Genomic DNA, 10497 nt, shown 5'->3' with positions numbered 1-10497 from the left:
GAAGCCTATTGGCTTGTCTGCAGGAGATTGTGTTTCACAAAAATATAATTTAAAGCAATTTACGTGATTTTACATAATTACACAATATTATAAAAAAAAAAAAATAATTATGATTTTATTCATTTGAGTTTAAAAAGAAATTTTTAATGTATTTTTTTCTGGTTTTAAAATTTTCAATATTTACTAAATGTCGAGGTAGTTCGTTGATGGTTGAAGGAACACTGTATAGGAGTTGACGTCTTCCGTATGTATTATAGTTGATTGGTAATTTAAGCATTCCTTGAGCGCGTCGTCTGGTGTTGATCATATGGTCAATTGGTCGAATAAATCGGTTGTCATCGTAGTATTCCAGTATAAGGGTCATCTTAAAAATTTGCTCGACGTTGAGAGTTTTAAATGTGCAATCATTGTTTCGCGTATATCCCTTATTTATTAGTTTTAATGCTGAGTTTTGGAGTTTTTGTATTTTTTGAATGTGAGTTGTTGCTGCATTCCCCCAAGCAAGTATGCCATACCGAAGCTTGGACTCCACTAACGCATAATACACTTGTTTCAACACAGGAACTGTGGTATAGTACTGCAAATGGGACAGTGCATATAAAGTCTTTTTAAGATCCATGCGCAGCTTGTCGATGTGTTGGCTCCATAGAAAATGACAGTCGATGATCACTCCAAGATATTTGTAGGTTTCTACAATTTCTATAGTTTCAATTGGGGTGTTGGGACAGGCATCATTCTTAACTAGTATTTTGCTTTGTGTGGATTTGAACTGTGGACTGCGGATGTGCATCATCTTAGTTTTAGAGGCGTTGATGACCAAGCCGTTGTCGTGACACCAATTAACTGCAGCATTGAACTCCTCCTGCATTATCATCGTTGCCATGTCCAAAGATCGGTGGCGGACCACAATCGCTGTGTCATCAGCAAAGGCGAATGGAATGCCCTTCTTAAAGACGCGAAGTAATTCGTTAGTGTAAAGAATGAACAGGATCGGACCAAGCTTAGATCCCTGAGGAACACCATATTGCACATTCTCTTTTTCACTCGTCACATCTTTAATCTTGACCACAAACGACCTGTTGTGCAAATAGTCCATAATCCAATCGGCCATTACTCCTCTTAATCCAATCCTATTTAGAGCTTGTATCAGTTTCGTATGGTTTAAAGTGTCGAAAGCTTTACTAAAATCCATGAAAATGACCAGAACGTGGTGGCTTTTATTTAAGCTTTCATTGACACAATTTACAAATTCGCCTAGTAGTTTTCCAGTGTTTTTGTTTTTTTGAAATCCGTATTGACTTTTATTTATTAGGGAGTGTTTGTCAATAAAACTCTGTAGTCTTGCCGATATAACTCCTTCTAGACACTTTTCAACTACAGGAAGTATCGAAATTGGTCTTTAGTTACTAAGCCGATTGCTAACTCCACCTTTATATATTGGCCTTACTACAGCAGTTTTCATAGTTGACGGGATTTTAGACTGTGTCAGGCTTAAATTGATTAGTTTACATAATATTGGAGCAAAAATTTCTATGTGTTTTCTAATATCAGCTATTCTTATTCCATCTATTCCTGGCGACTTATTTTCACCAAGAGACATAACCATACTGCGTATCTCCTGTATATTTGTAGGACTAGCAAATATAGAGTTTTCTATTGTGTCACTCATATGGTTGGATGTAACAAATCTGCAGTGGTGAATAATTTTCGATGTTTGCGAAGCGAAAAGTTGTGCACATTGGTTTGACAAGGTTTGCGCTGCAGTGGTTGGAAAATGTTTTGCCATTATTTCGTCAACATTTGACTTCTTTCTTCCTAGTATTTGATTTATTAACCCCCACGTCTTTCTAGGATCTTTTTTAAGCTGAATAAACTGGTTTCTATAATAATTTGCTTTTTGGGCTGCTATCATTTTATTAGTTTTGTTTCGGAATCTCTTGTATTCCATTTCATAACCTTTGTTGTTTCTATTATTTTTCCACCGTCTATATAGTTCATCCCGTTTTTTACATTCATCGATGAGATAAGGGGTTGTCCATGGGCAATTATTTCTTTTGTTTTGAGATCTTCTAATTAAAGTTGATTTTTTATATATAGCATCGAGTTTGCTGACGAGTTTATTGTACATCGTTTCAGGATCTTCTTCGTTCAAAACTTCTTCCCAGTTTTCTTCACGTATATGATTATTAACTTTGTTATTACAAATGTACGAAGTGTTTACCATGTGATTTTCTGACGTCGATGTAGTAACGGTGTAGTATAAAGTTGCATAATGATCGGTTATGCCGCTCTCTATCACAGCGGAATTGATTTCGTTGTCAATACCGCTTACAAGAACGTGATCAATTACTGATTTTGTACCATTAATCGGATCTACCCTTGTATATTCAGTAATAACATTCGTAAGTCTTAATGAGGCGAGCATCTCCAAGTAATCCTTCACATAGCTTGATTCTGCATCTCGAATATTTATATTCATGTCTCCCATCACAATAATTTCTTCTTTTCTTCCAATTTGTCCTAGATTATTTCCTATTTCTTCAATAAATGCTTTTTTACTAAACCCAGGTGGTCTATAAATTCCCACAACGTATTTAGTAGTATTTTTCTCCGTGTAACTTACTTTTATATTCTCATAGGATACAGTAACCGAAGGTATTCGTTTATGATTTAAATTGTGCCGAATGAACATCATAATTCCTCCACCTCTCTGTTTGTTTCTATTCAAAATTTCCATGTCGAAACCATCTAATTTATAAAAATCATTCTCCTCATCATCAATATTTGTTTCGACTAAAATTATAATTTTCAGTTTATTTAAAAAGTGACTTATATTTAAACAAAAATTATTCCAGTGCAATCGCAACGATCTTATATTAAAACATAAGCAACAGCAATTATTATTTTCTAATTCATTTATATTAACGCCGTTAAAACCATGTATTACCCTACAATTTAAGTTGACAATTAATTCATTGTTTCCATTTGTGTTATTCATTTTTGTTGTTAAAATTTTGTCTATCTATATGTATACGCACACGCATTATGCGTGTTTATGTAGATGTTAATTTGTTCACGTCATTAGCGGTGCTTATAATGAAGTAGAAGTAGAAGTAGAAGTAGAAGTAGAAGTAGAAGTAGAAGTAGAAGTAGAAGTAGAAGTAGAAGTAGAAGTAGAAGTAGAAGTAGAAGTAGAAGTAGAAGTAGAAGTAGAAGTAGAAGTAGAAGTAGAAGTAGAAGTAGAAGTACAGATTTTATTAGTTTGAACATTTGTTTGAATTAGAATCTGCTGACTAAATAATAAAACTTTAGAAGTTATAAGTAATTATACAACTGACCATTGAAAATATAACAAAAATAAAAAAAAATCTCCGATCTAGAAGCTCTTCAGTGGTTCTTATAGAAACTTGTACAAAACAAGTTCATTAAATGCAAAACATGCAAACCTATTTTCAAATTGAGAAAATATACATACATGCCTCCTAAATCATGATATGCACCTTTACAACTAGCTCAACTTGAATGTTCTTATACCTTCTCAGAAATACCTCAAGAGAAACCGACACTGGTACTTTTTCGAATTCAATTTAATTTATCCTTCCTAGAAATTCTTCCTTGCAAGAAAAAAGTTACAGAAAAAAACAACACAGACTAAAGAAAGCACAGTTATCTAAATGGTAATATGCAATTGAATATAATTTGCAACTGTACACTTAACAATTTTCACACCTTTCCGGAACTTGGTTGTAGAAGTTCCTTGACTTTCTCTCTGTAAGAGTTAGCTACTTCCAACTATGAGAAGACCTAAAAAAAAAACAAGATTGCAATCGCTATAGAACTTGATAACAGAGAAGGAGCAACGTAGTTCTCAAACACAATAATAACAAAAAACAACAACAAATAAAAAGGATACTAAAGGACTAGATATACAAATGCAAAAGTTTTGTGGCATAAGGAAAAAAAAAATTTGTATTGTACCTACCGTTAGAGATAATCCTGATATTTATATGTAGATTTATTTAGGGACTTATACCCGTTATTTTGGTCGTTATTTTTCTTCCATGTTTTTTTTTTTTTTTTTTTTTTTTGAAGGAATAAAAAGAACTTTCACACTCGGACGCTGTTGTCCTTGTTGAAGTAGCGGGTTGGATTTTGTATATATATATTTTTTTCTAAGCCCACACAAGTTGTTGCAATACAACAACAGTAAAGGGCGTTCATTCAAAAGTACAAGCATTTCCATTTCCGGCTGTAAGTTGTATTTTCTCATATTTTTTTTTTGTGTCCACAAGGAAGGAACATTCAAATACCTCTAAGCCCAAAGGTACATAAAGTGCTTTCCGTTATTTCAAATGCATATTACGCTTTTTTTTTCGGCTCCAAGTGTCCTTATTCACAAAATAAAAAAGAAATAAGAAAAAAAAATTAAAGACCATTTCTGGCAGGCAACACTAGCGCCATAGTTTCCACGAACCACTTTGGAGAAGAATTCTCAGCAATTGAGTTGTTGTCGGTCGTTGGGAGTTGAACAAATATTTTTTTTTGTGGAGGATCTTCCCTTAAGGTGAGCGCAATGAATGCATCTGACATATTTACTGATGTCTGATGGTGTTGGTTCAACTTTTTATTACAATTTTTTTTTTTTTTTCGTAAAGTATACCTTTCCTCAAAACCTTGCACTTTAAAATTGCTAGAAAATGTTATGTATGATTTGAGAGAAAAATTAAACTCACCATAATGCACCCACCAGAGGATGAATGTTTTGGCAGATTTTATTCAATTTAACGACCCCCCATATAGCCTACATTGTACACACTCACATTCACATATATGTGTGCTTGTTTGTATATTTATGAGAGAATCTACATATACCTATATCACCCTTGGTTTAGAGAGATGTCAGAGGACTAAGGACTCTGTAAGCTTATGTGGTTACTGGTTTGTGGTTAAGTCTATCTCTTTCTCTTTTTAGTCCTTTTCAGGATGAGTTTGTTATTATTATTACAATTTTTGTTTTCTTTTCTTCTTTTTTTTTTTGGATATTAAATAGCAAAATACTTGCAGTAAAAGAGGAAACTCTATGTATGTGGTTTATGATTGGATGGTCCATCTAATTGGATTGCATAAATTTGTTGGGTTTGCTTGTATTTTTTTTCTTTTTTTTATATTTTTTTTTTTTTTTTGGGGAAATTATGTCAAGGAATAGGAAAGAAGTTTTTGTGGTAAATTTTGAGGATTTAAGAATTTGAAAAGAGATAGAAATTTTGTAGGTATTTGAATTTTCAATTCTTGTTATTTTATTGAGGTAAACCCCGAAGGGAAAATAATAAAATTTATAAATATCCTTAACACATTAAATGAATAAGAAAGGAATTTATTGTCTTATTTATGGTTTATATACATGTTGAGAGATAGATATTGTTTTTTTTTTGCAGCTCAAAAAGGAAATAAACAAAATTTATTGATTTATCTATCAATTTAATGTGAAAACAAATATAATTGTGTTTCTGATTTGTACATATGTTTGGAATTGTAATTAAGTTCATTGTTGAGGTTTTTCAAGGACTTTCAAATTCATTCGAAAGGAGGCAACACAATTTGTACACTGACTATAGCATAGCAAAGTATACCTTTTAGTTTTATGAAGAAAATTTATAACATTTTACACTTAAAAGTTTTAAGAGCTTATAACATAGACTTGATTCTGTTTATCTGTTATCAGGTTATAATAAAATAATTGTCCTTATTTTTTTAATAAAAGCTAAAGTTTTAAAATTCTTCAAAGTAAAATTTAAATTAATTTCCAAAAAAAAGTACGTATTCGCCACAGTGAACACTTTTTAAATTTATATTTCTTCTATTTATTTCAAGTTTAAGACAACGAATGAATTATGATGGACATCGGACCCAAGTTTAAATTTGATTAATTTTAAGTGAAAGGCATACGTACTCCGAAAAGAAGAAAATTTTGAAAAATAGGACATTTTGAGGCTAGAATTATTTTTATCAAAAAAATCGAAACATAGATTTATGGTTTTCGTATAGTTTCTTAAGAACTGAAAGAACTAAACAGAATTATTGAAATCGGAGCATAGTAATATAATAATATAACTTTTTATGTGCACAATCTACAACAGCACAATCTTTAATTCAAAAAGTTAAAAATTTCCTTGAAAAAAATGTTGTATTATGAAAAAAAAAAAAAACAAGTAAATATTTTTCCTTTTTTTCATGAAAAATTTAAAGCAACATGTAGACTTTTACATAATTTTATTCTTAAACAAAAAGAAGGCTTCTTGTACATTTGTCACATAAAAAAACTGATAACACATAAAGGAATAATATCAATTCAAATGCTCAGAGTTTATTTTATTTTGTTTTTTTTTTTTTTTTTAATTACAATGATCAGATGGAAGTCATTGAATCTTATAACTTAGAATTTATTACAAAATAAAAAAAATTACATTAACACAATTTTTTTCCCCCCCTCCACAATAAAAAACCACAACCATTACTTCTAAATTTCCCCCAGCTTCCTATAATTCCAATAAACGCATTTAAATTATATAATATCACAAATTTTAAATCCTTTGCCACCATTAAACGCGCTAGTAATACCCGGATTATACAAGTTAAATTAACCTAATTATAGTTTCACCATAATTAAGCAATTTTAAGCAATATACCTAGAAATAGGATACCATGATGATTAGTTTACTAAATATTTTGCCATAGAGGATTTCAGAGCGCTCTGTGGTAAAGCTTCTCTTAATTAACGTTTAATTTCAATTGATTTACACGTGTGTATGGTTTGCGTTATTATGAAAATACTATAGAAAATTCCAATGAAATATTATATCAATTCAGATTATAAGAACACGAGGGGAAATATTTACCTGAGTGAATTTTTATTCACAGTGTCCTTGAAGTTAATATTTTTTTATGATTCAATATAGGATCATTCCGAAACAGTTGATAGTAAAATTGATTTTAAATTCTTTCCCTTTCGCAATTTATTTACTTGAAATTTTTTTATATTATAACTTACAAGAGAATAAACCAACAAAAAAAAAGTGCATTGGAAATTTAACTCCAATTAAATGCAACAAAACCTTTGGCTTTATCAAATATTTGTCAACAATTAAAAATAACAAAGAACCAAATGTAAATTAATGAAATGCAATTATTTTATCGAAATATTATATCTTTTAATGGCGTTTTGTATGTAGGTATATGTATAAAAATGATGCCTTTAGAATGTGGCATAATAAATTCGCCCTCATTAAGTTACCAAGCACAATCCATTATTTTCATTCGGACACAAAATGGGCCTTTCATTTCCATAGAAGTTACTATGTTACTAGATACATACTACCTATATAGGTATCTACTTCATATCTATACTAACAACAAATTCAATAAATAAATTTGATTTATTGTAGCAAAATGTAAATTGTGAAATTCTACGATAATAAATCAGTTTTAATAAATTTATTCAATTTAAACAATCGACAACGCATTTTGTATAAACGTGCATTATATAAATTGGACAATATGGTGTATGTTGGTATATAAGAACATGAATATAGATTGAAGAGTGAGTTAGTAGGTGTGTAACTAACTACAACTACAACTGTGGACCAACATAAATGTAGAATCTTTTTTTTTAATTTTATTATTTATTAATGTAAAAGTGTAAGTTTGTATTGCCATGCAAAAGGGGTTTAGGTACATTTTTTTATTTTTTTTTATTAAAAAAAAAAAATAAAAATTTTATGAGAAATGTGTTTATTTTTTGGTTATGTTTACGAATTTTTTGTAATTTGCAACATGAATAATTGATTTGTATGTTTTTTGTTTTTACTTACATGTTTTTTTATATATTTTTTATTTAACACATTTAAATTTAATTGACTTCAGAATATGCATGTTAATCAAAAATCAATTAGTAAAACAAGTGTAAATGTTTCATTTTCACATCTCACAGAGATACTCAATAGGTAGGTACCTACTATCAAGGAAATTAATATAAGAGGTTTGCAAAGTTGAATTTTTAAGAACAAAACTAAAATTTAAAAAATAATGGGTCGCACGAACTTGCTCTAAGGGTTTAACCTGCTAAAATATTTTAAACTATTTAATTTATATTTATGTATTTATTTGGTAAAAGTACATATATACATATACATATATGGAAAAATAATTTTTTTTGTCAAAGTAAAAAATTTGATCTCCAAAAAAAAAGGATTCAATTTATTTCTTTTATTAAGATGGATTTTTAGAAAAAAAATCTTCAAAACCGTTAAAGCTTTTAAAAAACTAATTTTTTTTATGTAAAACTAATTTTTTATATGTAATTTTTCGAAAAAAAAATTAAATAAAACTAATATGCAATTTTATAGAAATGAACAATCAATGTCTAAAACTAAAATTCTTTTTCAAAAATGTAATTTTTATCCAAAATTATTTTTTTTTTTAATTTTTTTATATAAAGTACCTTTGTTTAAAAAAATTTCAAATTTTTTTATTTTCTCCTTATTTAATTTTTTCATTTTAAAAGTTACAAAAAAAAATTATGCAATTTAAAAGCCAAGTATTTCCTTTTAAGAATAAAACCATTTTTAATTTTTACAATGCGCAAAAAGTATAAAAATTATTTATTGAAAACAATCATTTTCATCAAAAAAAGCAAAAAAAAACATGAATATTTATCTTCTCATGTCATTAATTCCATTTGTTTCCCTAACAACTAATAAAAAATTTTACAAAATCTTATTGTCTTAGATCAAAATATATATATCGATCAGGTCTATGAGACATCTACAAAAAGAGCTAGAATTTTTTGAACTCGATCAAATTTCATTAAAAAAAGCAAAAAAAAAACATTTATTTTTATGTCTTCAGGCTATGGAATCAATTTTTTTGTTTGACAACCTATAAAAACTATATACCATGTGAAAGCTTATTATTTTAACTTTCATATGACGTATCAATCTCTTTTCAAAGATGTCTACAAGAGAAGTTAGAATTTTTTAAATTCAACCATGTCGAATTTCCAGACTGAGATTACAGTACTTCCCACACTGGTGGCTGTTCGGGGAGCAACAGATCTCCACTGTAGAGCTGTGTCAATCGTGATTGATTCGGTCTTTTTGACCCGTTCACCGAAAATTCTGATTGATTGCAATCACTGTAAACCAAATCAATCAATCCTTATATCAATCTCGTTCATAAAATAAGAAAGTACGAAGTAGAAAAGTGCGTTTCGTTTATCCAAATCGTTTACAATCAAAAACCACGAAGTGGAAAAGAACGTTTCGTTCATCCAAATCGTTTACAATCAAAAACCACGAAGTGGAAAAGAACGTTTCGTTCATCCAAATCGTTTACAATCAAAAACCACGAAGTGGAAAAGAACGTTTTGTTCATCCAAATCGTTCACAATCAAAAATCATCTAAAAAATCTCTCAGAACTCGGATTTCGTTCATTCCATTCATTCTCAATCATCATTTCGATTCCATGCATAAAACTGATACAAGTTTATATAAGCAGGTTCAGAGTTTGAATTGAATCGGATTCGATTGGGAATTTCTATCGAATATCTGACCTTGACTTCTTTTTATTTTTGATGTATCTATTTCGACGTTTTGAACTTGGCGGAGACATAATGCCTTACTGATAATCAAAGTTACCATTAAAATTTTCCAAAAATATATTTTCAAAAAAAAAGCGGAGATAATTAAATTTTTAAAAAACTCTCATAGAAAATATAAACGAAAAAGTGTTTTATATGGTTGCATTGAAATGTTAATATGTAAGGTTATATGCCATTTCTTGTTTCTTCTCTCATTTTTCAGAACGAAATGAGTGAAAAAGAAATGGTTTCGAATAAATGAACGAAAGAACGATTGATAGAAAAGACCGAATCTTTGGTGAAATCAATCTTTGAACGATTCGATCATTTGAAATGAACGATTTGCCCAGCTCTACTCCACTGGTGTTTTGAGTTTTTTCGCAAGTTTCTTGAATTAACATTATTGATTGAAACTTCGCACACATATAGTCGTTGTCATGGTCTATCATTACTCCGCATACTTTATTCCTGTATCTATTAAAGAAAAAAGATAAAAATAAAAAACGATGAAAATCGGTTAAAAACGTTTAAAAAACATGTTTTTTAAAAACTTGTTTCTTCCGTTTTTCAGTTAAAACTCACTAAACGATTCCAAGTTTTTGCACATTATAAGTTTGAGCGCGTTTTTTAACGCTCAAAAAAAAAAAAAACTAAAAATAAAAAATTACCCAAAAATACCCTTAAAAAACAAGGTGTTTTTCAAAAATTCATATTTCGAAACGCAGAATGTTGGAAAAAAATCCGTATCAGACTCCTAATTTTTTTTCCCTCATCTTTCACCTGGCATTTTTAGAATTGTCAAAAAAAATTTAATTTAGGTACCCAAAATCATCATTTTGTCATAGCCCTAACACGTGTACAA

This window comes from Episyrphus balteatus, chromosome 1 (genome assembly GCF_945859705.1).
Source record: "Episyrphus balteatus chromosome 1, idEpiBalt1.1, whole genome shotgun sequence".
Lineage (NCBI taxonomy): Eukaryota > Metazoa > Arthropoda > Insecta > Diptera > Syrphidae > Episyrphus > Episyrphus balteatus.
Note: the sequence above shows the minus strand (reverse complement) of the source record.